Source organism: Bombina bombina, chromosome 4 (assembly GCF_027579735.1).
Source record: "Bombina bombina isolate aBomBom1 chromosome 4, aBomBom1.pri, whole genome shotgun sequence".
Lineage (NCBI taxonomy): Eukaryota > Metazoa > Chordata > Amphibia > Anura > Bombinatoridae > Bombina > Bombina bombina.
Window position 1 is genome coordinate 509845470 of NC_069502.1, and position 25299 is coordinate 509870768.

A 25299-nucleotide genomic window follows, 5' to 3' on the forward strand; every position below is an offset into this window, starting at 1 on the left:
TTTAACGTGCCATTTTATATTCTTTACTGTTGAAGCTAAAGAACACTAGAAAATTTGTTGCTAAGGACTTTATAGGGAATGTTCTGCTTCTATCACAAACACAATCCATTGATTACTCTAAAACATTACATAAAATATATTATAAATAAGTAAAAAAAAGCCCTTGCTGCAACTCATTCTATAATGCTTTCATAGTCAAAAGGAGTTTGATGCTAGCTGTTTGTTATACTTTGAAAAAAAAAAAAAATGATGTTTTGGTTTTCATTAACCAGTTCAATAAACAAGCTTCAGAAGAGCCTTTGAGCTATTCATATTTTTCTAAGTGTATTTATCAGTAAAATATGTAAACTGTAAGAGTGAAAACAGACAGATGCAACAAAGTTAACTTTCTGGCAAAGGATGTTATAAAAACATAATACTTTATCATTTACAGCCATGTTTTAATGGCACAATTGCAAAAATGTAAAACATTTTAAAATTCAGGCGTCTTATTATAATCACACTCTATAATAGTACTATTACTTCAATGGTACCAAGATAGTAAAAGTTGTCACACCTTTATTCCATCTTTATAGATGTAGTATATTATCTATCTGTCTGTCTCTCTCGCTTCTGTTAAAAACTGAAATGTCCTCATGTGCAATAAAGTTTGTTTTGCATCTTGTTAAACTAATTGACAGTTATGCAAATCTTTTATTTAATTTTTTTACCGTGAATGTTCTATATTAATAATTACACCTTAACTAGAAAAGACACAATTTTAAAAACAAAAATATTTTATTGATAAAATTAGTTTTAGACAAAAAGTACCAATTTTATTAAGAAACAAAAATGTACACAGCATTTCTTTCATGTAATTGGCAAGAGTCCATGAGCTAGTGACGTATGGGATATACAATCCTACCAGGAGGGGCAAAGTTACCCAAACCTCAAAATGCCTATAAATACACCCCTCACCACACCAACAATTCAGTTTTACAAACTTTGCCTCCTATGGAGGTGGTGAAGTAAGTTTGGGCTTAGATTCTACGTTGATATGCGCTTCTCAGCATTTTGAAGCCTGATTCCTCTCAGAGTACAGTGAATGTCAGAGGGATGTGAATGGAGTATCACCTATTGAATGCAATGGTTTTCCTCACGGGGATCTATTTCATAGGTTTTCTGTTATCGGTCGTGGAGATTAATCTCCTATCTCCCTTATTCAGATCGACGATATACTCTCATATTCCATTACCTCTACTGATAACTGTTTCAGTACTAGTTTGGCTATCTGCTATATGTGGATGGGTGTCTTTTGGTAAGTATGTTTTCATTACTTAAGACACTCTCAGCTATGGTTTGGCACTTTATTTATTAATATTAAGTTCTAAATATATTATTGTACTTATATTTGCCATGAGTCAGGTTTATGTATATTTCCTTTTGAAGGGTGTCAGTTTCATATTTGTGAAAAGCATTTTTTAGGAAAAAAAAATCTTACCTGGGGTATAGTGTTTTTTCAAATTGACTGTTTTTCATTAAATTTTGCGGGCAAAATTAGGCTCCTGAGGGCGCAAAATGCCAAAGTATATTGCGTCATTCTTTGGCGCAAAGTTACGTTCGATGACGCAAAATTCATCATTTCTGGCATCTTAGTTGAAGCCGTGTTCCTTTCACAAGGTTGCGTCTTCAATGACGCGAGTGTGTCATTTCCAGATGTTGTTAGCGCCAAAAAAAATTCTGTTTGCATTGTGCGTCGTACTTGGCACCAAATATTTTCATTATTTAAAACCTATTCTTATATGCCTCTTGCCTTTTTCTCTATCAGAGGGCTATGCTGTTTGCATTTTTTCCCATTCCTGAAACTGCCATATAAGGAAATTGATCATTTTGCTTTATATGTTGTTTTTTCTCTTACATTTGCAAGATGTCTCAATCTGATCCTGTCTCAGAAACCACTGTTGGAACCCTGCTGCCTGATAACAGTTCTACCAAAGCTAAGTGCATTTGTTGTAAATTTGTGGAGATTATATCTCCAGCTGTGGTATGTACTCGATCAGGTTGAATTGCAGCGATGTCTGTCTGCCTGCTCAGAGCAGGTGGACAGGATATGGAGCAGTGGTCTTTGTGACCGCTGCTTCCTAACTGTTGTTTTTGGCGAGCCTGCAGGCTTGCCAGAAACATGGGGCCTCAATCCAGAGCTTGATAAATATGCCCTTATGTCTTTAGCTATTTTAGCTAGGAGAGCTTTGTGGGTTAAATCTTGGAATGCTGACATTGTATCTAAGTCTAGATTACTATCTCCTTCTTTCCAAGGTAATACGTTATTTGGTTCTCAGTTGGATTCAATTATTTCAACTGTCACTGGGGGAAGGGAGTTTTTTTGCCTCAGGATAAAAGATCTAAGGGTAAATCTAAAGCTTCTAACCGTTTTCGTTCCTTTCAACAAAATAAGGAACAGAAACCTAATCCTTCCCCCAAAGAATCTGGTTCCAATTGGAAACCTTCTTCAAGTTTGAATAAATCCAAACCATTTAAGAAATCAAAGCCAGACCCCAAGTTTGCATGAAGGTGCGGCCCTCATTCCAGCTCAGCTGGTAGGGGGCAGATTAAAATTCTTCCAAGGAATTTGGACAGATTCTGTCCAAAATCAATGGATTCAGAGTATTGTCTCTCAAGGGTACCGAATAGGATTCAGAGTAAGACCTCCTGTGAGAAGATTTTTTCTCTCACGCATCCCAGCAAATCCAGTAAAGGCTCAGGCTTTCCAGAAGTGTGTTTCAGACCTGGAGCTTTCAGGGGTAATCATACCAGTTCCGTTTCAGGAACAGGGTCTGGGGTTTTATTCAAATCTATTCATTGTCCCAAATAAAGAAAATTCATTCAGGCCAGTTCTGGATCTGAAAATTTTGAATCGTTATGTAAGAGTGCCAAGTTTCAAAATGGTGACTATAAGGACTATTCTGCCTTTTATTCAGCAAGGGTATTATATGTCCACAATAGACTTACAGGATGCATATCTTCATTTTCCGATTCATCCAGATAATTATCAGTTTCTGAGATTCTCTTTTCTAGACCAGCATTACCAATTTGTCGCTCTTCCATTTGGCCTAGCGACAGCTCCAAGAATCTTTTCAAAAGTTCTCGGTGCCCTACTCTCTGTAATCAGAGAACGGGGTATTGCAGTGTTTCCTTATTTGGATGATATCTTGGTACTAGCTCAGTCTTTACATTCTGCAAAATCTCACACAAATCAACTAGTTTTGTTTCTTCAAAGACATGGTTGGAGGATCAATTTACCAAAAAGTTCTTTGATTCCTCAGACAAGGGTCACCTTTTTAGGTTTCCAGATAGATTCAGTGTCCAGTGTCTGTCTAACAGACAGGAGAAGATTAAAATTGGTTTCAGCTTGTCGGAACCTTCAGTCTCAATCATTCCCTTCAGTAGCTATGTGCAAGTTTTCTCTCCAGCTTTGTATGCTGAACCAGTGGTGCAGGGATTATACAAAGATATCGCAATTAATATCCTTAAATCACAATGTTCGACTATCTCTGACTTAGTGGTTAGATCACCATCGTATAATTTTAGGGGCCTCTTTTGTTCATCCAACCTGGACTGTAATTACAACAGATGCAAGTCAGGTTGGGGAGCTGTCTGGGGATCTCTGACAGCACAAGGGGTTTGGAAATCTCAAGAGGCGAGATTACCAATCAATATTTTGGAACTCTGTGTGATTTTCAGGGCTCTTCAGGTTTGGTCTTTGTTGAAGAGAGAACTGTTCATTTGTTATCAGACAGGCAATATCACAACTGTTGCATATGTCAATCATCAGGGTGGGACTCACAGTCCCCAAGTTAGGAAAGAAGTATCTCGGAAACTTGCTTGGGTGGAATCCAGCTCCTGTCTAATTTCTGTGGTTCATATCCCATTTTTCATCAGGATAAGGCTGCTTTGCAGACTTCATTTAAATTCTTACCTAAGGTTGTGAATTCTAACAACATTAATAGATAAATTGTTGTCCCGTCTTTATGTCCTAATCCTAAGAATTCTTTGGAGAGATCCTTACATGTGATGTGGTTAGAGCTTTGAAATATTATGTCAAAGCTACTAAAAATTTCAGGAAAACTTCTAGTCTCTTTGTTATCTTTTCTGGTTCTAGGAAAGGTCAGAAGGCTTCTGCCATTTCCTTGGCATCTTGGTTAAAGCTTTTGATTCATAAAGCTTATTTGGAGTTGGGTCAAGCCCCTCCTTAGAGAGTTACAGCTCGTTCTACTAGATCAGTCTCTACTTCGTTGACTTTTAAGAATGAAGCTTCAGTTGATCAGATTTGTAAAGCAGCAGCTTGGTCTTCTTTGCATAAATTTACTAAAGTCTACCATTTTATGTATTTGCTTCTTCGGAAGCAGTTTTTGGTAGAAAACTTCTTCAGGCAGCTGTTTCAGTTTGATTCTTCTGCTTATGTTTTAAGTTTTTTTCTTTCATTTATGAGAAAAAATGGCTGTTTTTATTTTATCCCTCCCTCTTTAGTGACTCTTGTGTGGAGTTCCACATCTTGGGTATTGCTATCCCATACTTCACTAGCTAATGGACTCTTGCCAATTACATGAAAGAAAACATAATTTATGTAAGAACTTACCTTATAAATTAATTTCTTTCATATTGGCAAGAGTACATGAGGCCCACTCTTTTTATGGTGGCTATGATTTTTTTTGTATAAAGCACAATTATTTCCAAATTCCTTTGTTGATGCTTTTTACTCCTTTCTTTATCACCCCAGTACTTGGCTATTAATTAAACTAAATTGTGGGTGTGGTGAGGGGTGTATTTATAGGCATTTTGAGGTTTGGGAAACTTTGCTCCTTCTGGTAGGATTGTATATCCAATATGTCACTAGCTCATGGACTCTTGCCAATATGAAAGAAATGAATTTATCAGGTAAGTTCTTACATAAATAATGTTTTTTTTTTTAATAAGAAACAATCGCCTAGATTTAGAGTTCTGCGGTAGCCATCAAAACCAGCGTTAAGGGCTCCTAACGCTGGTTTTTACTGCCCGCTGGTATTTAGAGTCAGTCAGGAAAGGGTCTAACGCTCACTTTCCACCCACGACTTTTCCATACCGCAGATCCCCTTACGCCAATTGCATATCCTATCTTTTCAATGGGATCTTCCTAACGCCAGTATTTAGTCTTGGCTGAAGTGAGCGTTAGAACTCTAACGACAAAACTCCAGCCGCAGAAAAAAGTCAGGAGTTAAGAGCTTTCTGGGCTAACGCCGGTTCATAAAGCTCTTAACTACTGTGCTCTAAAGTACACTAACACCCATAAACTACCTATGTTCCCCCAAACCGAGGTCCCCCCACATCGCCGCCACTATAATAAACATTTTTAACCCCTAATCTGCCAACCGCACACCGCCGACACCTACCTTATCCCTATGTACCCCTAATCTGCTGTCCCTAACATCGCCGACACCTACATAATATTTATTAACCCCTAATCTGCCCCCCCCCAACGTCGCCGCTACCTTACCTACACTTATTAACCCCTAATCTGCCGACCGGACCTCGTCGCCACTATAATAAATGTATTAATCCCTAAATTGCCGCACTCCCACCTCGCAAACCCTATAATAAATTTTATTAACCCCTAATCTGCCCTCCCCAACATCGCCGCCACCTAACTTCAAGTATTAACCCCTAATCTGCCGACTGGACCTCACCGCTACTCTAATAAATGTATTAACCCCAAAAGCTAAGTCTAACCCTAACGCTAACACCCCTCAAAGTTAAATATAATTTAAATCTAACGAAATAAATTATTTCTTATTAAATAAATGAATCATATTTAAAGCTCAATACTTACCTGTAAAATAAACCCTAATATAGCTACAATATAACTAATAATTACATTGTAGCTATTTTAGGATTTATATTTATTTTACAGGCAACTTTGTATTTATTTTAACTAGGTACAATAGCTATTAAATAGTTATTAACTATTTAATAGCTACCTAGTTAAAATAATTACAAAATTACCTGTAAAATAAATCCTAACCTAAGTTACAATTAAACCTAGCACTACACTATCAATAAATAAATTAAATAAACTACCTACAATTACCTACAATTAAATCAACTAAACTAAATTACAAAAAAAACAAACACTAAATTACAAAAAATAAAAAAAGTTTACAAGAATTTCTAGAACTAATTACACCTACTCTAAGCCCCCTAAAAAAATAACAAAGCCCCCCAAAATAAAAAAATGCCCTACCCTATTCTAAAATAAAAAGTTAACAGCTCTATTACCTTACCAGCCCTTAAAAGGGCCTTTTGCGGGGCATGCCCCAAAGAAATCAGCTATTTTGCCTGAAAAAAAACAATACAATACCCCCCCCAACATTACAACCCACCACCACATACCCCTAATCTAACCCACCCAAACCCCCCTTAAAAAAACCTAACACTAAGCCCCTGAAGATCTCCCTACCTTGTATTCACCCAGCCGAGTATCACCGATCCGTCCAGAAGAGGGTCCGAAGTCTTCATCCTATCCGGCAAGAAGAGGCCCTCCAGAGGGTCCAAAGTCTTCATCCAGGCGGCATCTTCTAGGATTCTATCAGCCAATCGGAATTAAGGTAGGAAAAATCTGATTGGCTGATTTAATCAGCCAATCAGATTCAAGTTCAATCTGATTGGCTGATCCAATCGGCCAATAAGATTGAGCTTGCATTCTATTGGCTGATCGGAACAGCCAATAGAATGCAAGCTCAATCTGATTGGCTGATCCAATCAGCCAATCGGATTGAACTTGAATCTGATTGGCTGATTAAATCAGCCAATCAGATTTTTCCTACCTTAATTCCGATTGGCTGATAGAATCCTATCAGCCAATCGCAATTCGAGGGACGCCATCTTGGATGACGTCATTTAAAGGAACCTTCATTCGGACTTAGGATGTTGGTGAGGAAGGATGGCTCCGCATCGCCTGCTTCAAGATGGATCCGCTCCGCTCCAGATAGAAGAAGATAGAAGATGCCGCCTGGATGAAGACTTTGGACCCTCTGGAGGGCCTCTTCTTGCCGGATAGGATGAAGACTTCGGACCCTCTTCTGGACCTCTTCTTGCCGGATAGGATGAAGACTTCGGACCCTCTTCTGGACGGATCAGTGATACTCGGCTGGGTGAATAAAAGGTAGGGAGCTTAGTGTTAGGTTTTTTTAAGGGGGGTTTGGGTGGGTTAGATTTCCTACCTTAATTCTGATTGGTTGATAGAATCCTATCAGCCAATCGGAATTCGAGGGACGCCATCTTGGATGACGTCATTTAAAGGAACCTTCATTCGGACTTAGGACGTCGGTGAGGAAGGATGGCTCCACGTCGGCTGTTTCAAGATGGACCTGCTCCACTCCGGATGGAAGAAGATAGAAGATGCCACCTGGATGAAGACTTTGGACCCTCTGGAGGACCTCTTCTTGCCGGATAGGATGAAGACTTCGGACCCTCTTCTGGACGGATTGGTGATACCCGGCTGGGTGAATACAAGGTAGGGAGATCTTCAGGGGCTTAGAGTTAGGTTTTTTAAGGGGGGTTTGGGTGGGATAAATTAGGGGTATGTGGGTGGTGGGTTGTAATGTTGGGGGGGTATTGTATGGGTTTTTTTTCAGGCAAAAGAGCTGATTTCTTTGGGGCATGCCCCGCAAAAGGCCCTTTCAAGGGCTGGTAAGGTAATAGAGCTGTTAGACTCCATTTTTGGAGCCTAACGCAGCTCTTCAGAGAACTCTAAATACCAATGTTATTTAAAAGGTGCAGGGGAAAAAACCACGCGTAGCTAACCCCTTTGGCCGCAAAACTCTAAATCTAGCCGAATGTATATAAAAGTTTTCATGTTAATGCAGAATTTTTAAAAACACACACTTGGGGGCCGATTTACTAAAGTGCAGACGGACATGATATGATATAGTGTATCATGTCCGCCGCACATCAATAAATTTATCATTGCAAAAGCAGTTCTGGTGAACTGCTTGTGCAATGCCACCCCCTACAGATTCGCGGCCACGGGATGTCAATCAGCCCGATCATATAGGATCGGGCGAATTGAAGGCTGCAGCCTCAGAGGCAGCGGACAAGTTATGGAGCAGCGGTCTTTAGACAGGGGCATCAAGCTCTATTCGGTACTTGATAATTCGGCCCCTAGCATTGTCCTATAATTAACATCACTTAAAGGGACATGAAGCCCAATTTTTTTTATTATGATTCAAGAGAACATGCATTTTTTTTTAATCAACTTTCCAATTTATTCAATTTTCAAACTTGTTCTCTTGGTATTATTATTATTATTATTAACAGGTATTTTTAGAGCGCCAACAGATTCCGCAGTGCTATAAACATAGTTGGAATACAAGATAACATTTATAAGGATCAAATGGGTAGAGGGCCCTGCCAAGAGTTTTACTGTTGTAGTCGACTCTTATGAAGGCGATCTACAAACAGCTGGGCTCATAGGATTACATTCTAAGGGGTTTAAGGGGAAATCAATGGAGTTAGGAAAGATTAGTGTTGGTTATATGCATCCCTGAATAGTAGAGTCTTTAGGGAGCGCTTGAAGCTGTTAAAACTAGGGGAGAGTCTTGTGGAGCGAGGTAGGGAGTTCCACAATATGGAGGCCAGTCTGGAGAAGTCCTGTAAGCGGGAATGTGAGGAAGTAACAAGAGAGGAGGAGAGTAGGAGGCCGTGAGCAGAACGAAGGGAACGGGAGGGACAGTATCTGGAGACAAGGTCTGAGATGTAGGGGGGAGCAGTGCAGTTGGGGGCTTTATAAGTCAGAGTGAGAATTTTGTGTTTAATCCTAGAGGCAAGAGGAAGCCAGTGAAGGGATTGGCAGAGAGGTGCGGCAGATGAAGAACGACATGTAAGGAAGATGAGCCTGGCTGAGGCATTCATTATGGATTGTAAAGGAGCTAGGCGGCAGCTAGGTAGACCAGAGAGGACGTGTTGGAGTAGTCGAAACGGGAAAGGATGAGAGAGTGGATTCAAATCTTAGTTGTGTTTTGTGTAAGGAAATGTCTAATTTTAAAAATGTTTTTAAGTTGGAAGCTGCAGGCTTTAGCCAAGGACTAAATGTGAGCAGTGAAGGAAATGTCTGAGTCAGGTGTGACCCACAAGACATCTGGCATGCTGGGTAGGGGTGATGATGAAATTATCAACAGTTATAGAAAATTGGGGGGGGGGGGGTGGAGATTTTGGAAGAAGGGAAAATAATGAGTTCAGTTTTTGAGTTTGGTATCCTATATTTGAAAAGCATACCTAGGTAGACTCAGGAGAAGCTTTTTTTTTTTAGAAGCTGATTGGAGGCTGCACATGTATGCTTCATGTTATTGGCTCACGTGTTCAGCTAGCTCTCAGTAATGCATCACTGTTTCTTCAACAAAGGAGACCAAAAGAATGAATCAAATTAAATTGGAAAAAAGTTTCTCTGTCTGAATTATGAAAGAAAGTTGTTGGGTTTCATGTCCCTTTAAGTTTTAGAAGTCTTGCACCATTTTATTTTTTATATATACAGGCCTAGGTTACAAGAGAAGTGCTGTTGTTGATAGCACAAGGTGCACACTGATATCACTCAGATCACAAGTGGTGAGTTATAAATTGCTCACGAGTACAAAACACATAATAGCGCAAAACAATTTAGCACACCTGGAGAGCTGAAGAAAAGTGCTAGGGCAAGAATAAATGTATTACAAACCACATGTATAACATGTTAAATAGAGTCACACATATAAATATTACATGTAAAATAGGTGTTTATTATTTATAAAAATGTTAAAACATTGAGTTAAAGGGATATGGTATATTACAAGGTGTTGGACTGGTAAAGGCTCAAAGGTGTATATGTATATGTGTGGATTTGTATGTGTGTATGTATGTACATGCGTCTGGATACATACGTTTGTGCAGTATATGCATGTGTACATATATATTGCAATCTAGACCATAGCTGGTGAACTTCGCATGATGGTTTACACAGAAGAAAATAGATATTTTCCTTCTGGTCAAATATTAATCAGTGATAATTCCTTTGTAAACTTTTTTGCTGTTTTTTTTTTAGATTCATTCTAAAATTCTAAATCATCATAACAGCAAATGTAACTAATGCTTTCAAATGCATTTGGTCTTTAAAACATAAACATTTCATAGGGACAATTGAATACCATTATTATAATTACTCAGAAAACAATTTTCAGCAACTTTTCAAAACATTTTCTAAAATCTACCCCTAAGGGGTAGATTTATCAAAGGCTAGGCGAACTCTGTATGTGCTTCACCTGTAGCTTACCCCCAAGCTCGCCTCTGGAGAAGCGCACATGTGCACTTGAATTTATAAAAAAAAAATAGATGTAATTTTGCACGTTTAGTAAAAGGAGAGCTGGGACGTAATAATGATACATTTTGCCTGTCAAAAAAGCATTAACTCTCTATTTATCACAGTTCATCCGTATAAATATTTACGCCGCCATGTCTTGATTATGAAAAAAGCGTTTTTTAGGAAAAAAGCGTAATTCCAGGAAGTGAGATTGATAGATTTATTTTTTTTAGAAAATACTTTTTAACTTTCATCTAATAAAATAATACAAGTGAAATACTGACAAATCAAAGTCTTTTAAAAGCTACCCAGTTGTTTAACTGGGCTAGTTGAATTAACAATCACAATATAAAATGTATCTTTATTTTCTCCATAATAATCTACAGTATGTAGCAAACAAATGTAATGAGCGTTACTTTAACTTCCTGTAATATGCTCTATACAAATGGCTGCATGGTGCCAGACAAAACGCAGGTGAGGTCGTTTTTGGATCTATATTAATATGGATATAAAATGAAAAAAATGACTTTAAGTAAATATTTACATATTCATGTTTGTTTTAAAAAGTCACCTGGTGCCATCACATAAACTTGTAAAATAAGTGCAAGCGAGGCAAATCATTTGAGGTCTATTAGTTTTTTGGGGACTGAGTTTACAACTTTTTTTTTACTAAGATTTAGCTACCTTTCTATGTGTAGCTCATAGTGATAACAAGAAATAAGTTTTATCAAAGCCCAGGGAAGTTTAGACTTTATTAAAACCCTTCCATTAGCTATAAAGTAGATGATTCATCAAAAATGGCGATCAAAGTTAAAATATGATTTTCTGGAACATTTTTGGTTAAAAGACTGTTATAATGATATTTCCCTTGGGCAGAAAATTAAAAAACACAACTAATCCTTATAGAATAGACAAACTTAGGGAAAATATAGTACAATATTATTCAAAAATAATCTTTACAAAATCGAACTTGAATATAGTATTATATTTATGAGTCAGTATAAATCTAACTTGATTAACAGTAGAGTTGTATCAGTTTCCTATGTTCTGGGGGGTCTCCCTATACTTCTATGTATTTCTACAATGTTTGCCCATGCTAGCTGTGGTCACATGAACATGTTTGGCAGTCACATGACAAAACTACATCACAAAACAAATCTTGGCCTTTAACACAGCTTTTTTTTTAGGCACACTGTATGACCCAAAAGTATCAAATGGGAACCATATAGACTATCATCTTGTTTTCTGACATTTGTAATTAGTGCTAGCCTTGTTTAATAAAAGTATATGTTAGGACATTCTTTCAATGTATTTTTTTCAACAATTGCAGTGCCCTGTATTTATTTTATTACTTTTTTGTGTTTTTTATTTATTTATTTGCCACAGTGTAAATTCCTACACAGAACTAGTAATCTACATTTGTTCTCAGAGGTTGAAAATGGTAACATGTTATTTGCAATGTTATTGAGGATGACAGAAATAAAACCAGGGGATTTCTGTAGTCTAAACATGTTAGTGATGACAAATTCTGATTAGAAACTCTTGTTATTTTGTCAAATCCTTTTCTGTAGTCTAATTTGCTTACATTGCATTTAAAATGACCTTGACAAGCTTTGATGTTATTTGTAGGTTTATGTTTGTAGCCTATTTCAATATAATGAATGTGGTAATTTAAGAAAATATAATGGATAGTTTATTAAAGAATGTTGTTTCCCTCTCTCATGTGTTTGAATGTTACCCATATGTAATGACATTCATCATGGGCTTGAACTGAAATAGTAGTATATAGTCCTATATTCAGAAATAATTTAATATGTATATAATTCTCTTAAAAATGTATTACAATAATACATTGCTTTAATTGTGCATAATATTAATTTTGTTAATCATAAATACCCGAAACAAATAAGTACATAATCTGGATAAATATATGGGTGAACCATAGAGCACGATTCACGAAAACAATATCTATCATTTTCTCAGATATTTATGTCATACTACCTTTTATTATCCATATAGGCTGACACATCACTGCAATGTAGCCCATCAAATAAATGTGAAAGTGTATAGTGCTGAAATAAAAGCACACTATACTGACTTCTTCTAAAGTAAAATTACATTTCAGCAGTTAATTTATATGATTTACTGGTCCCAAAGGGGACTACACTTCTCTACACATAAGAATCCTCTGGTAACATACAATGTGAGCATACATTTTGTCATTCTGTTTTTCCCCCACTATGTTCAGATTTCACACACTGGTAAGAGATGCAGCTTCCACTTAGTGTTGCTCTAGAAACGGAAATCCTTTCCAGCTCAACAAACAGGAACCAAAGAAATCAGGTTATAAAAAATAAATCCTGCATGGAACAACATATATCAAGCTCCAAACAACATAGGATAGAATAAAAGGTGTTGGATTAACCTATGTCCTAACTTCCTGCTTATGGAATTACTTGCTGTATTGGCAGTCTCAAATCTTAGCTCTGCAAATTATCACTAACACCATTTTATTTTGTTTTTTCTCTTCTCTCCTTTTATTCACCTTTTTCTCTTTTTTATTTAGAAGTGATATCCTACACACACACACACACACACACACACACACACACACACACACACACATATATATATATATATACTTAATATATAAAATACAGACATACATACTGTATCCATTTAATCTAATACAGGCTACTGGAGAATAAAAGTTATAACACAAATAAATACCTTTCACATCCTTAGCAAAAGGTGTTCACATGTTTTATTATTTCAAGGTCACCATTGAAGATAAAGCAACAAGAATTTAACAAAACTGATAAAGGGCTCATTATTTTTTCTGGATATAATTTTTCAAACCAAACTCTAACGGCTAGATTTAGAGTTCGGCGGTAGATGGGCTGTTAACGCCACGCGTGTTTTATGTCTAACGCACGGCATTGTTTGACTCCGGTATTTAGAGTTAATATAAGACCATCTAACGATGCTCCTAACGCGTGTATGTCACACGCGTAATCCTGCCCGCGTTAGACAGTCTCCCATAGAGAACAATGGGAAAGGCAAAAAATAGCTTTTTTCACCTAACACTCGATCTCGCGAGAAATACGCACAGCTCGGTCATATGACGCATACCACATCATGCACAACAATAACACGCCGCAAATGTCACAACATCAATCAATCAACAAAGCACACAAGCATTACACATTCACAAGCGGGGGAAGTTTTAATACTATTTATACGGGGAATACGCATATACTTTAAGATGCGGAAAATCGCACAATAACAACAAGGATTAAAAAATATATACATACACTAAAAAAAAAATCGCATTCAATATCATTATATATTATGAAAAACATACATATACAACACTTCACGAAGAACACACCATCGCAAATTCACATTTAAAAAGAATACTATTGGACAATGTTAGAGAAAACGACCACTATGACATCATCGCATTCTACACATTCCACAAATACCAACTCAAAATGAGCATGCGCAAATTAACACACCTAATACACATTGCAATAATATTAATTGCTAATAAAGCACACCTGAACACTAATTACAATGGAAATTGGGACATCATTAAACATTTACACAGGGTATATAAGCACCACACAAGCAGGGCTTCTTTGACTGTGTTGCTGGTGGGTCTTTGGAGAGTTAAGAATAGAGATTTTGCGATTTTTTGAGAGTGAGTTAGTGTTAGTGTGAGAGAGTCAGTTGGTAGTGTTAGCGTGAGAGAGTCAGTTGGTAGTGTTAGCGTGAGATAGTCAGTTGGTAGTGTTAGCGTGAGAGAGTGAGTGAGTTAGTGGGAGGTAGCGGGAGTGGGAGAGAGTCTGTTAGTGGGAGCGTGAGTGAGTTAGTGGGAGTTATTAGTGATAGTTGTTAGTGTGAGCGTCAGTTAGTGGTAGTTAGTGAGCGTTAGTGGGAGTGTTTGTTATTGAGAATTAGAAGTAGTGTTAGTTAGCGAGCGAGTGATTTATCTGTACACTTAACACATTTACACGCAAACACATTCAATACATACATACACTTATCAATAACACTACATACACTCCATACCCCCTACCCCCTCATACTACACTCCATACCCCATTCCTTGTAGTCCCATTCCCTTTCATCCCATTTACTCTTATCCCATACCCCATACCCATCCCATACCCATCCCCTAGTTACATTTAGTTTACATATCCTCCTTTTAGTCTTATTCTTTTCGTTTATTTAAATACTCCTTACCCTCTTTGTTTTTTTTTACATCCCTCACACTTTAAGCACCTTTTTTGTCTTTTTAGTTCTTTATTTTGACCCCCTTTCATTTCATCACACTCACTTTTTTTTGATTATTTGGGGTTTAGTTTAGGGAGGAGATGGAGGCCAGGCAGGGGACAGGTAGAGGGGGGAGTAGAGGGAGGGGGAGAGGAACAGGGCAGGAAGGGGGGCAGGAAGGGGGGCAGGAAGCGGGGGTGGAAGCGGTGGGTGGACCCAGCCACTTGGTTCAAGATGACCAAGTGGCTGGGCCCAGTGGCGGTCAGAGTAGGGCTTCACAGTCCGGGAAACAGAGGGCATCGTCACAGGGGAAGGCCAAGGCGACTAGGGAGGCGAGGTTTACGATGGAGGAGAAGGAGGCCCTCGTAGAGGCCTATATGGCCAGGTATAGGATGCTGCAGCACCAGAAGACTACCCCGACTGACAGGAGGAGGCTCTGGAACGAGATTCGGAATGCAGTCAATGCAGTGGGTTGCCGGAACAGGGATATGGATTCCATCAAACATCGGTACCGGGACTGTAAACTTGAACTTAAAAAAAAGTTAAGCCTGGAGGCCCGACATGCCGCAGGGACCGGTGGCGGCCCTGCCCTTGAAATGGAGTACTGCAGATGGGAGGAAATGTTGCGGCCCAGCATCTCCGAGGTGGAAGTAGTCGGTATCGGAGGAATCGATACCGGGAACCTGCCACTCTCATCTGACGGTAAGCTCATTTAACAATAATTTCACATACGAATGTATTTCAATGGACACTATACGCAAACATTTACTTTCATGATTGAGGTAGCGAATACAATTTGACAAAACATTCAAATGTACTTATATTACATAATTTGATTAATTCTTGAGATATATTTTAATGAAGAAATAGCCATGCACACGGTGAAACAATCACAGGAGGCAGCTATATTCAGCTAACAATCAGAATCTTATAAACATATTTAGATATGCTTTTCAGCAAAGAATATCCAGAGAATGAAGCTAATTAGATAACAAAAGTACATTCGAAAGTTGATACTAAATGTATGCTTATAAATCATGAAAGATAAAACATTGGGTTTCATGTGTTAAGGATCCGATTAATGCTATTACGCTGTTTACACGCATTCTATTACTTAGCGGTTACATCAGTATCTAGGCTATAGGTTAGGTGTGCATTTAAACAGACTGAAAACAAACGCAAAAACATTCACATTGACCAGATATCACAAACACTGTTTAGAAAAAGCGGAAATCGTATTGATTGTTTGTTAGATTTCAAAGTGGATTAATGATTCTGCATTTGTAATTGTATCGTAAGCTAAGTCATTTAAACCTTTATTTGCAAATATGCTAATATATACATTTCTTTTTATATTTTTTTTTTAATATACAGAGTCTGGGGACGAGGCAGCACAGCCTCCTGCATCTCCCCGGGATGAGAGTGGTGGTGAGGAATTCCCACTTCGGAGGGAAGAGGCCCCCCGTGACGAACAGCGCACGGGAGATGATCAAGAGGCCCCGGAAGCACAGGAGGATGCCGCTGAAGCCGCGGAACCCGAGGTCCCTCAAAGACCCGCACTCCGCCGTGCACGGGCACCCCGCCGTGCACGGGTTCAACAGGCACAACAAGAAGAAATAGCGGAGGTGCGGGTTCTACTGGAGTACATAGACCAGATGCGTACCTCCCGGATAGAAAACATAGAAGGACGACGCAGAATACTTGATGGGCAGAATCAAATAATTCAAGGCCAAAACGAAATAATCAGTATACTGAATACAATACAAGAAGGACAAACAAGAATGTTCAATCTTCATCAGGAAATGTTCACATTTTTCCGGGAGGCGCATGCTGGTCTACCTCCTGTTGCTGGGCCTCTTGTTGCTGGGCCTCTTGCTGCTGGGCCATCTCCTCCTGCCGGCCCATCTCATCCTCCTCCTCAGCCATCTACTCCTCCTCCTCCTCAGCCATCTTCTCCTCCTCCTCCTCAGCCATCTTCTCCTCCTCCTCCTCAGCCATCTACTCCTCACCTTGGTCGTCCCAGTACTCTTCCTTCCACTCCTCCCACAACAGCTCCAAGGAGGACTCTTCGGAGTCGGCAGTTGCCTCTCCCAGAGCCTCAGCCCCGTGGGAAGAGGGGAAGGAAGAGGAAGTAAGTTTTTTTTTCAATCTTAAATTTTGTTTTTTGTGTAATGGATAGGTATGTGATGATGTGGTTTTCATACACTTGTGGACCACACTCTGTATATAATCGACATCTATGGGACCGGGTCCATGGAGGAAGATTCTTTGCAGAGTGTGGGTTATAAGTGTGTGAAAACCACATCATCACATACCTATCCTTGTTCATGATATTGATTGGTTTCTGTGATGTGATGTCCAAACTGTTTCCCGAATCGCTAACTAAATTACCATAACAATTATCCATGATGGCATATTACTGTTTGAATGCCAATAACACAGCTTAAAGGGACAGTCAGAAAATTATTGATTACAAAGAAAACACTGTATTACGCATTATAAAGTTTGAAACAACAAAACATGGAGAAATACATGTGTGACTTATGTGCTTACCCTTGTATCTATGACTATGAAAAATGACCACTTATTTGTTGTTCTGACATAACAACATTTTAGATATCAATGATCAATACATGGTCAATAATATGCTGTATGAGCACAAGATTTTACATATACAAATGCTATCCAAATGCCCTCTAGTGCTCAAATTGTATAATGATTACAAGCACTCTTCAAGATTTAAGAAATGAGCACACCAACCTCATAGGTTTAGATAGCAAATTTAGATAGCAAATGTTCAATTGTTGAGAAACATTTGATATCCTTGTTATTACAGAATTGACTTTTCGAATAATGTAAAAATATTTTTTTTCGAAACTGTCCCTTTAACAACATTACATATGCTAACACATTTTAAGCTTGTTGCTATATCTACATGTACTTTGTCAAAAAAAATATTTGAAAATCACATTTATATTGACGTGTTAAATAAAGTCTATTTTCTTTAAGAGACATTATTGTGTTAATATTTTATTGTAACTATTTTTATTTTAACAATGAATATGGTTTAAAGTCCTTTTAGGAGTGGGGGGGTGAAATATGCTAACAAAAATATATTTGAAGATTAAACTATGTGGATCTCATACATGATACAAAAAAACAACATTTGCATTCAAGGGACAGTATCCTATATTTTTTACATAACTGTATGTAATAGACACTACTACAAACAACAAGATTAACATATACTGATAGCAATATTAAAAAGCTTCAAACACTTGCAAATAAAATAGGGTTAGCTATATTTTAAATATAGATGAACCACCATTACAACCGTAAAACACAATACCCCATCATTAACATATGAAAAGAACCTTTACACAAACTGGACAAAGCTGGAGATGGTACTCACATGAAACTCATTGGCTTTGCGAGGAGTAAGAAAATTACTTACATTTTCTTACAACACAAGACAAAATAAACCTATTGGTTAAACAATGGACTATCTAACTAGAGACAAAATCAAATATTTTTATTTATAATGTGAGTGTCTAATGAACCTTTCATAAAATATACAACGAAATTACATTTAGAAGAAGTCGGCATCATATATTTAGCATATGATAAATGCATATTGATTACTTTATTCAAACACAATAGCGCATATTTATTAATTAGATATGTTCAACATTAAACACAACATTAATTTTTAAGAAAAAGGAACATTGTTGACAAACATATTAAACATGGACTGTAGAGATTTGCACTTGCCTAGAAATATCCTATGCATGAAAACATTTTGCTTTCGTTCGTTGATTCAACCAGACATCCAGCAAAAGAGAATGTGTTGGTCTTTATCAGCTACGGGTCAACAATGTAACATGATGCAAATAATACATATTCGCAAGCTTTTTAAAATTGCATGCAGTCACAAACGTTTTTAACGTGCACAAATATTGCGGGACTACGCAATCCAATCACACGTTTTTTTAACTTTACATGTGCCGTCTTAACATGGCGCTTCCTTGATCACGTAAGAACGCCATCCAATGAAAGGCACATTATTGATCACGTAAGAACGCCCAAAAAAAAAAGGCGCATCCTTGATCGCGTCAAAACGCAATCCAATAAAAGGCATATTCCTGATCACGTAAGAACGTCAGTCAATACAAGGAATCATTGGACAGCCTGGCAGGTGACGTCTTAAGCAACATGGCGCATCCGAGATCGCTGAAAAACCGCAGACAATACAAGGACTCAGTGACATCTTGGCATATCATTAAGAAACGTATTTATATTTTAGGAACTAGTATGTGTGTAGATTGCTATCTAGGAATGTCACCAAATTATGAATCATCTTTTCGGACTTGACTGTCCCTTGAACTATAGCTATGGTGTATATCTTTAACATTTAAAAGATACACATGAGAAATACATATGCCATTGATGTTTTAAGATATCTTTGGATTGTTGTTGAATAACAATAGTTATACATGTATTGATTAAACGTGTCATTTATTCAAGTTTAATTATGGTCAGCCTACCTATAGCCATATATGGGAGGAGATGTATTTTGTTAACATATTAGTTAACTAATATTCATCATCTACATTATTTGTATTACACACAGAGATTGATTTGGTTACACTTTGACAATAATATAGATTTGAAAATGAAATACAGGTGCTGTCAACATTACAATAAGATTGTTTATTAATAAAACTATATGTCCTTGTTCTTGTAAAAAGGACAAAAACGCTTTACAAATGGAAATACATTCATTTACAATAGTGATCAACATCACTTAAAGGGACATTATTTTGTTTTTAAAAAGAGCATACACATAGTCAATACTATTTAAATAAAATGAACACTTTACAGGGATTATATCATTGTATCAATACTCAGATCATTTGGTAAAGGTGCATCAATTCATGCAGAGTTTATAAATACACACATGGATATGAACATTTAAATATACATATATACACAAATACAAAAATATATATACATATATAAAGAAATTACTCTGCTAATCATAATCAGGCAATGATAGAGCTAAGAGAAAATAATATAAACACAAATAATAAGATTACATTGGAGATGTTAATCTTAAAGTCATTTACTATTGTCTTACATATATGATTTCATTATAACAAATAGATTTGTTAGGTCCCTTTAAGGATAAACAACATAAACTAGAGCTTGCAAAAAATAACAGGAAGAATGAGGACAAAGATTTGTGAAATAAAATTTATTTTATTAGTATGTAAGAAAACATACACAACGTTTATAAATAATCTTGTAAAAATAAGGAATATATGAGCCATATGACAAGGTAACACAGTGCATCACAGTCCATGAAGAGAGTTGCCAAGGGCCAGCATAGCCTCATTGGAGACACATGACAAGGTAACACAGTGCATCACAGTCCATGAAGAGAGTTGCCAAGGGCCAGCATAGCCCCATTGGAGACACATGACAAGGTAACACAGTGCATCACAGTCCATGAAGAGAGTTGCCAAGGGCCAGCATAGCCCCATTGGAGACACATGACAAGGTAACACAGTGCATCACAGTCCATGAAGAGAGTTGCCAAGGGCCAGCATAGCCCCATTGGAGACACATGACAAGGTAACACAGTGCATCACAGTCCATGAAGAGAGTTGCCAAGGGCCAGCATAGCCCCATTGGAGACACATGGCAAGGTAACACAGTGCATCACAGTCCATGAAGAGAGTTGCCAAGGGCCAGCATAGCCTCATTGGAGACACATGACAAGGTAACACAGTGCATCACAGTCCATGAAGAGAGTTGCCAAGGGCCAGCATAGCCCCATTGGAGACACATGACAAGGTAACACAGTGCATCACAGTCCATGAAGAGAGTTGCCAAGGGCCAGCATAGCCTCATTGGAGACACATGACAAGGTAACACAGTGCATCACAGTCCATGAAGAGAGTTGCCAAGGGCCAGCATAGCCCCATTGGAGACACATGACAAGGTAACACAGTGCATCACAGTCCATGAAGAGAGTTGCCAAGGGCCAGCATAGCCCCATTGGAGACACATGGCAAGGTAACACAGTGCATCACAGTCCATGAAGAGAGTTGCCAAGGGCCAGCATAGCCCCATTGGAGACACATGGCAAGGTAACACAGTGCATCACAGTCCATGAAGAGAGTTGCCAAGGGCCAGCATAGCCTCATTGGAGACACATGACAAGGTAAAAGAGTGCAACAGGCACAACAAAAAACTGATAAAAAGGCCAAATGGCAACAATATAAATACAAATTCAACATGTGGACAGAGGATTATTATCTGCCACCATGGAGCATATCCAGATCCTCCACTTACTGGTCATCCTCTTCATTGTCCTGTGCATGTCCAGCTCCAGATTCAGGCCTTGAACGTAATTGCATAATTTCACGCAGAGTCAAGTCCTGAACCCGGAGCTGGGCCTGCATGGTGTCGTTCATCCCTCTCAGGACAGCTGCGTTCCTCAACACGGCCTGCTCTACTCTTGCTATCCCTTCTAGCATGAGCCATGCTGAGTCACAGCCTAAAATAAAATAAAAATTAATATTAAGGATAATTACACAACAGAATAAAAGATTTTAATACATACATTGTCATCATAAAGACAAATAATTATTTACATCAATTATTTTTCATATATTCTTTACACATGAATTAGGTTATTCAGACAGACAGAAATCATTAAAGGCTCATGTTACTCAAACATGTTGAACCCTTTAATTGGTTTTAGATGATCCACTTATACAGCTTGAGTGTATCAAATCTTGTTAAAGGATTTACATTGTACTTACATTAGCAATTTAAAAATTCAATTTAGACTGTGGTAGGCACACATATCCTTAAACATTTTGGCATTGAGGACAAGCTGTGTAAACATAGCAACCAGAAGAAATTACATTCCCACTGGGTTAGACAAGAGATAATGTATCCACATTTGGACATAAAATTTTGTATCCAAGTAGTGGTGTTTGGTATATGTAGTGATATCCAATTAAAGGGACACTGAACCTAAATATTTAATGGACTGATTCAGATAGAGCATGACATGACAAATCTTTAGAAATTACACATATTCATTATATGTTTTAATTGTCAAGCTATATTTTGAATGCAAGAATGTTGGTTTTTATGGAAGCCAATATTTGTTGATGAACCTTGTTTGTGCATGCTGGTTGATGGATACATTCATCCAACAATAAAGAAATGATGGCCACATTTATTTTATTGTTTAAACTAATTATAGGAATAAGTTGTTTTCAATTAATATATCAAGAGAATGACGAATAATTCATAAGAGTATTCTATTATACATTGGCTTAACATTGCATGCTGGATTTGAATCACAATTTAACCAATTTAACTTCACTGTACCTTTAAGTATCTTATAAAGTGTATTTAGAATGATACTTACAGCTGTGCCTGGGAAGGACAATCTGACACCCAGGACAATGAAGGTTTAAACAGGGGGGAGGGATGGGATTGGCTCGGGGAGGGATGGGAATGGCTTGGGGAGTGGTGAGCTGCTGCTCCAGGGTAGGCCGTACAGCTGGGGAGTGGGGAGTTTGGGTCTGGGCAGCTGTACGGGCCAGAATACGGGGAGAGCGGCGAAGGGGGGTGTATGGGCGTTTTTTGGGAGGGACAGGATATGAAATATGGGAAGGGCTGGCAGTGGTCGGGGCATGGTCATGGGTTTGGTGATGGGAAGGGCTCTGGGTGTGTGCAGAGGTGTGGCCATGGTCAGGGGTGTGTGCACGGGGAGGGGTCTGTGACTGGGCAGGGGCGGAATCCAGATGACCAGAAGTGGTGGATCCATCTGAAAATGTAAAATAAATATATTAACATCTCATACATCCTGACATCAAATCAACGCATTTAAAATTGATTATGTTTTCAATATACCTCGAAGTGTGTTTGAATCTGTAAACTATTCTGAAATGAGGATATGGTATCTATATAGGCACTCAGATGAATCTCAATGACTGTCTGTACAATGTGAAACTTATTATTGTGTTTTGGCATGGAATATGCATGTGACATAATGATGGCATGAATTATATATTCTTAAAAAAATATATACAAGCAGATTTTCATGCTGCCTGATATAGAAAGGGGGCAGTAGTGTATTTGAACAGACAAATAATATTCCTTTTTAAAGGGAAAAAGATGTAGACTTTGAATGTCTTCAATAAAATGATTTCAAAAAAAGAAACATGTTGGAAACATGATAGATATATTTCACATACCATCAGACTCCAAGGCAGCCTCTTCCTCCTCCATCCCACATGTGACATCAATCTCTGTAAAACATAACATGTTGTGTACACCTTAAGATCAGATATTATAACATATGTTACTGTTGCTCAAATACGCACATCAATGTTGCATTAAAGATATACACACACAAAGTTATGATTTACATCATTTTGATGGAGCATACAAATGACAATAGATTTGTTATTGTCAATAAATCAGAATATTAATGTATTGTTTGTCTTAATGTTAAATTCATAAAAGCATAGTACATAGAACATTTAAGATTTCTCATGTGTGTATCACTTGATGACTGTTGTTAAAAAAAAAAAATTTAAAAAAACATATGTTAGACATCTTATGAATAACAAATGTGTAGAATAATAAAGTAGAAATTATTAATCGCTCAATATAAAAAATAAATATATAATCAGAAGATAAATTATATGATTTTTTATAATGTTATGCTTCATCGGAATCATGATCATAATATTGATTAGCAATACACCTTCAATTACATATAAATGAGTCAATGGACTTACCAGGAGACCGCAAAGGCGGCTCTATGTCACTGCTGGATTCCTGTGGGCTCCCCACACCAACTCTCTCTATGAATGATATAGATATATATTATTAAACACATTTTGGATATCACTAAATCACATCTGTCTAGAATTTTAACATTAATCAACTTTAAAATGTGAAGAATAGAGCAGTCATTACACCAGAAAATGCTTGATTGAATCAAGGGGATTCTGTAAACATATCTGTATTCAACATATGTTTAATGTCAGACTACATTAGACATCAAATTCATCTCAGATGCTGCTATTGCATATCTAAATATACCCAATGATCAATGTTCTTAACCATTTAAGGACACAGCTTTCACTTAGCTCAATTGTTTTATGACGGAATAATTCCGTCATATGTCCTTAAGAAGTTACAAGAATACACACAAACCACATATTGAGGAGCATCTGTTGACAAATCTAAACAAACATGTGTCACATCGAGCCATTTTTTCAATGTACAGTAATCTTGTTTAGGACACAACACATATTTATCACAATACATAACAAACTTTATTATTACAAATATGTAATCATGGTGCTGTTAGAGTATGCAGATATATATAAAGTAACTCCAACAGATAATTAGATTTATATATCAATAGTTTTTAATAAAAATAATGTAATGATGAATGAATCTATTTTGTCTTAAAGGGACACTGACATGATTAATTTAAATAATTGATTTCTATGTTCAAACTGTAAAAAATGATTTAACATTGACTCCTATTATAATTCGAATGTTGTTCGATATTAATCTTAAAGGCAGATAAGGAATATTGGATTCAATAAATATTGTTTGTTGAAGGTATCCACCAATCATCAATATAAACCCAGGTTGGTCAACAAATATTTAGATGCACATAAACGTACTTTATTTATTTTAAAATACATTTAGCAATAGAATATGTCACATATGATGATAGTATTATATTTTATGTTTATTAATATTGCATACTGTATGTGAAAGACAATATTAATAATTGTAGTTCAGTATCCCTTTAATCTAAAATTAAATAGATTCCACAATGTTGTTGTTTGTTAATGAATTATCTACTCCATATGTTGATGTAATGAATGGTATTGAGCATGCAATTAAAATCAAATATGTTATTTAAGTATATCCGAAAAATTATATAATTTTCATCTATTAAATAGACATTACATATAAATATAGAACAATGTGTATTTAGTATGTAATGTTCATTCCATGTTTCTAAGACAAATGTCAATTAAAATGAGACATACCATACTGTGACAAGCCCTGGCTTGAGGATCCAGCAGCCACATCCATATCTGTAATATATTAAATGAGGATTGCATATCATTAATACTAATCATGCCATGTTTAAAATATTTACATTAATAACAAATCAATAGAAAAATATTAATCCTTTGGTAGTCCCATGAGTTAATAGTTTCCGCAATTAAATGAATGATAAATATATCCTGGACTCTTATTTTCAATCAGTTGTGTTGTTTACTGTATCTTTAAGAATATATGCTTGTTATTACATAATCATCAATTGATGGCCATATGTTATAATTTATTAGTATTATTCGTTTTTTATTAGATATAATATTTAAAATAAGAATACTGTATTCTTCACTAATCTAAGATTTTCCATTTAATTTTTAACAACATGTATAAAGCAATGCCACTTTCCGCAAACCCATGTTAACGTGGATGAGAAATGCCATTTTCGCGATCATTGCGCAATGATTCCAAGCGGAATTACGCATCCGTCATTTGACCAACATGTATAAAGCAATGCCACTTTCCGCAAACCCATGTTAACGTGGATGCGAAATTAGATTTCC

The 25299-nt window shown here is 37.1% G+C and overlaps 1 protein-coding gene across 4 annotated transcripts in view; it reads left to right on the forward strand.

Annotated features, from left to right (window-relative positions):
* COL19A1 (collagen type XIX alpha 1 chain) overlaps nucleotides 1–25299 on the forward strand; it is a 1696717-nt gene that overhangs the window by 553458 nt on the left and 1117960 nt on the right. The gene's annotated exons all lie outside the window — the stretch shown is intronic.